Below are 6,000 nucleotides of genomic sequence, written 5' to 3'. Positions count from 1 at the left end.
AAAATTCATCCTTAACTAACATAACAGACAACAGTAAATCGAATGATATATATAGCTACATTTGAAAGTTGAAGGACTAAATTTACTAAAACGGAAATAAAAATTAATAAAAAAATTAGCAGCTATATAAAATGACAAAAAGAATGAAAAGCTAAAATAAAAACAAGCATATATATATATATATATATACAGTATATATATACACATACACACACATATATATACTGTATATACATTACTGAATAGAATGATAGAATGACAGACAGAGAAAGTTTTCCTTGGGATCAGGAACTGTCTTGTGTGTTTTTCCTGGAGCTCATCCAAGCTGTGAAGAACACAGAGTCCTGGGAAAATCTGCAGCACAGAGTCAAACACCACAAAAGAGACGACAGATAGAGAGAAGCAACAGCAGAACAGAAACTCTCCGTCAGTCCGGCTCTATTCAGAGTCTGTCAGCTGACGTGACCGGACAGAAAAATAACAGCTAATTCCTTAAAGTAGTTCATAAACTCCACGGGTTGACAAAACCCAGCAAGCAATAGCCGTCATTTCAACGTCTCATAATAATAGGACCCCTTTAAGACACAAAATTAGTTTAATATTTTATGCAACACAGTAGAAAAAAAAGTGTCAGAGAAAATAAAAATGTTGTACAAAAATACCCTATTAGCTATTTTTATTCGTCTTGTAAATACTAAATACTAAATTCGTTTGACATTTTTCTGTTAACACAGTAGGAAAAGTGTCGCAGAGAAAAATAAATAAATACAACATTTTTCATTTAAAATTATAGGCAAAGCAAATTATAAACAAAACCGAGTTGAACGTCCGTCAAGGACAGCGCATCCACACTTTGCTCCATCCTTATTCTATATATTTACCACAGGTACAGCCTGCTCTGAGCATCGTTATGCACATGCTGCGCACAGACCTCTACTTTGATGTCACTGATCAGTCTTCAGTCAGGTGAGAGATTCCACGTGAGACATTCACATCACCATGGAAACAGGCTTAGAGAAGGTCACATGACCGTGTTTGTGGAGTCACACACGCGTTTCAGGTAAACGAAAGACCTTCACATCTTCACATGGAGTGGAGAGATGCTCTGCAGTGTTTTCAATCGGGACGGATGCAGAAACACACGAGCAACGAGAGCTGAAGCTGAAGCTGAAGCCCGTGACTGTCTCCATGACTCCATCATTATCTATTACGATGCCTTCTAACGCATCCGCTCAACATACACTAACAATACAAGAAAGAGTAAGCTCATATTTCAGAAACAAAAGAACAAAATGAGAAACTACACAGATATTGTAAAATTGAAGAAAATTTTATTTGTAGAATATTGAAGTGTATTTTAGGACAATTTAAACGGAATGTAATGGTAATTAAACACATTTTCCTAACAAATTCCCATCACTGTTAAGTGGAAAAAGATTATATATTTTAGAAATAAGTTTTATTTTTAACAATAAAACTATTAAAAATAATTATATTTTATTAGAAATAATTTTTTTAGATCTAGTTTTGGCACATGCACACACACACAAATCTAAAAATATTATTATAAAATATTATTATACTTAAAATATTAATAATATTTTAAACTCTTATTTTAGCATCATCAAGGTTTTTATTTTTATATTCTTATATATTTTTGTATTTTAATTCTATTTTTTGTTGTGTTTTTGTCGGTGGTGGGCCGTCAGGGCCAGCAAAGCCTTCTCTGCTGGCCTAAACACTATCAGAATCACTGACTTAGTTTTAATATATTTTTCCATGAATGTGTATTAAATTATTTCCAATAGTCTATTCTCTTCAATTCATAGCTTTTCTCTTGGTTGCGCTGCTTCCAGTAGTGTATGTTTTTATTAGAGCTTTTATCCAATCATATTTCAGCAACCGTGTTGCCAGGGTCAAAGAAATCCGCCCAAGGCCTTCAGAATCAACAGTGCAGGCGTCTTAAAATCAATGGCAATGAAACCGTTGCTTTAACCAATCAGATTTCATGTTGGCAGCACCAGGGCCATCTAACAGGCTTACGATAACGTCAGCATTTTCTCGTCCTTTGATTGGATGGTCAGAGAGTGTACTAGTCAAAGCTAGCAAATAGCATCACTGTAAATCATTTTTGTTTTCACAGTATTATTACTGTTTCTCAGGTTTCTTACTGTATATGCTGTGTAGAGTGCGTTATTGTAGATCTTCAGTGCATTCTGAAAAATATTCGCCTTCTGTAAATCTAAATACTAAAGTACTAAATGACCGCGAAAAACAACCACACACCTCCTCGGCACCAGCTGTCTGAAAGACTCGTGAAGATGAAAAACCACTAAAGTATGGTAGGTTAAATTTAATTTTTTTACTCTTTTTTTTTATCGCTTTATGAGAGACTCGTGAAGACGAAAAGCAGTAAGAGTTTGTTAAAATGTTAGGTCAACTTTAAACCACATGTAATCGCCTTATTTGTTTTATACCAATGTTATCTGTAAGGTATAAATACGTTTGAGTGAATAAATGTCTGTAAGAACATCGGGCGGACTGTATTTGTGTTATTTTGTTAGGTTAATGCTTCAGCTAGAGATGATGTGTGTTGCGCAGCTGCGGCAACTTGTTAATTGGGTTTCTTGCTTTAGTAATAGCATTCATTCTCGCTACATGAGATACCTGTCTGTGATGCAATGCCCTGTTATACTGCATTTCTGTGTAATATTTATGGTTTCTATAGCCGTGGCATCCTTATGATGGTAGATTAATTCACGTAGGACGCCACTGAAGGCCTAGGTGTGAAATGCACGGCCCGCCACTGATATATATAATTTCAAATAACAACATTTTTTAATGGTTTTAGTTTTAGTTTACTTGCTGATGTTAAACATGCATATTATAATGGAAGTATGTTGTACTGCCTTTAATTTGTGCTGGTATAAAAAAAACACATTGCATTACATTATTGTTATGTAATAGGGTTGGGCGATGTCTACAAAATTGGCATCGGACGATGTCTACAGTGAAACATCACGATGGACGATGACATCGGGGGGCGGGGGGAGTTAGGGGGTGTGCCCGAAGCGTGAATCTGTATTCAGAAAGGCACGGAAAACAAATAACGATTGCTAACAGTTGCCTGTTAAATTACAGTAGCTACATAACCTTTCACTAACCACATAAACTGAGGATGATGGCGAATGATTTGCAAAATGTGTGGTAAGTACTGAGTCCGTGCGAGCGCGAATCTCGAAATTGAAAGTGAAACTAAAAAGCGATTGTGCATTCAAAAGCAGTTTCAATGTCAGGCATAATAGCGGCTCCCTGATGCCTGCAATTTATATACAGTATAATTGCCCAATGATAAGAGAAAATATTGAAATATATTAAAATTGAAATATTAAATATTGAAATATATTAAAATATATAAATTGCTCCCATGGGGGGGGTATGAGAGGGGGGGAATCATGATGCTGGCTCAACATCGTGACGTCTATCAGCCATCGGCGATGGACGATGGCATCGTCTATCGGCCCAACCCTATTATGTAATACAGTAAAATAAAGCTAAAAACATTATAGCAATGACAATTATGTAGGAAAATGTGTTTAACTGTCATGAAAATATGTCACAATGCAAAAAAAAATTTTAAAACAGGATTCATTTACTTTATGAAAACTATCATTTGGGATGAAATGTGTTGTTGTGAAATTAACCCACATTGCCAAAATGTGAAAACTTTTACAAAATGTCCTATTAGATTGCAATGTCTCTTGCATCATTTGCTTAGCTCTGTAAATCAGATCCTGTGAAACCAGGCAGTGAAAGGATTCAAGTAACGAATGTGAACAAAGATGCCCTGTTTCTGTAAAAAACTTCCTCTAAACTCAGGTCTGTTTGGTGGGTTTTCACACAGAGGTTCACAGTGTTGTCTGAACGAATCTTCTGTTCATTCTGCTTCTCTACACAGGAGTATAATTGGACAGCTGTACCTGTAAAATAACCAGCATCCTGCTGAACTCGTCCTGACCTCGCTTTTAGTTTTATTCCAATTCAGATCTTCTTGAAAGGGAAAATGCTGTGGTGACAGACAGACTCACTTTTGCTTCTTTCTTGATGTGCTGGGAATGCTATCAGGAAGTTAAATAAAACCCCATACTGTTTCTTTCCCTTTCATTTCACACAAACTAAAATAAGTACAGTACAGTTTAAAATAAACTGTAATAAATACAGACAAGAAATGCATAATGCTTCAGGTTAACTCACATAACAAACAACACTGAAAACATCAGTGTAGGATTTACTTTGAAACAGTTTCGCTCAGAAATTGCCAGTAAATTTCACAAATAACTACATAGATACCACACTGAATTAAACGTAAAACTTTTAAGTAGAAAGAAAGACTGAAATGGCATTTTCTTGTAAAACACACGAGCCCTCCTGCACGTAAAACATGACTTAACAGTGACCAGACAGAACAAGCAAACTGTTAGAAGGCGACATCTGGGCATAAAACACACACCAGAAAGATGTCGGACGTTCCATAGCATGAATTGGAAATAATGCAAATGTAAGAAAATCTCCACTCCCAACACATTCCACATCTCTGCATTAGAGAGCGATGCTCGACCTGTATCTACATGACTGCCATGACTAATACTCTATTATTAATATAACTCAACGCGAGCTCGCATAAATAACCCACAATGCCTTAAGAGGAGAAGGAGGCAAAACTCAGAATGATGAGACGTCTGGCAGAGGATGCAAAGATTCATGTCTGAAAGAGCGGCAATTGCAGAGTGACACAAGTAAGTCACATCTGCAGTGACTCAATCGCAATGGTGCCTGCAAACCTCTCTCAGAACCAACAAACCAATGTTTTCACTTTCTTTGAGAGCCATTCAATGACACTACCACGCATGCAAGCACGCATATCACACATACACGCAAAAAAGCATATCATGCATGCGTGCAAGCACACATATCACACATGTAAGCATTTATATCATGCATGCAAGCACATATCACGCAGGTAAGCATGCATATCATGCACGTATGCAAGCAAGCATGCACGCATATTAGAACGCATTTCGTACATGCATATCACGCACACATGCAAGTCATGTATGTAAGCATGCATATCACTCATGTAAGCACACATATCATGCTTGTAAAAACATATGTATCACACATGCATGCAAGCATGCATATCACGCATGTAAGATCACATATCATGCATGTAAAAAATAGATCACTCATGCATGCAAGCATGCATATCATGCATGAAAGCACTCCGATCACGTATGCAATCGCATATATCACACATGTAAGCACTCACATTATGTATGCAAGCAAGCATATCACGCATACATGCAATCACACATATCATGCTCTTCTATGGTTATCTGTTGAGGCTGATATACTCTCTGATTAACTCGCTGTTCCTGCACATGTTCAAACGTATGCATTCAGCAGTGGCGCTCATGCAGGTCTGAATCTGATTCAACATACAACAAGACTCAGTATGCTTCCAAAAGCATTTATGTAGATGCATGTGTTTCTCAACGCAAACACTTATGACATTTGCTTTTGCAATTGGAGCCAAACCTTACTGTTTGACTTCCAGCAAAGACAGAAGCCGAGCTGACCGCAAAACCACTCACTCCACATTCACTGCAACAACATAATGAGTGTTTCACTTCAAACGCCATGTGTACACAGCACACACTTCACCACACATCAATCATATTCTGAGCACCATTAACCTATTGTCTAATGTAATAATATCAGGTTTTAATAGATGCTACTTATAGCCATAATACACAAGGGTGTGTGTGTTTACATGTTTAAGCTCTCGCTATAAGCATCAGGACTGTCATCGGCACTTAGTGCCACTAGAAACCCTTTTCAGCCGAGTCCACGTCACAGGAAAAACGAACAGTCTGCTTTTTCTGTTCAAGGTTATACAACTTATGCCAAAACAAACACCATTACAGTCAATGCAAAGGGCTT

Source organism: Sinocyclocheilus rhinocerous, unplaced genomic scaffold (assembly GCF_001515625.1).
Source record: "Sinocyclocheilus rhinocerous isolate Xijiao unplaced genomic scaffold, SAMN03320098_v1.1 scaffold2308, whole genome shotgun sequence".
NCBI lineage: Eukaryota > Metazoa > Chordata > Actinopteri > Cypriniformes > Cyprinidae > Sinocyclocheilus > Sinocyclocheilus rhinocerous.
Note: the sequence above shows the minus strand (reverse complement) of the source record.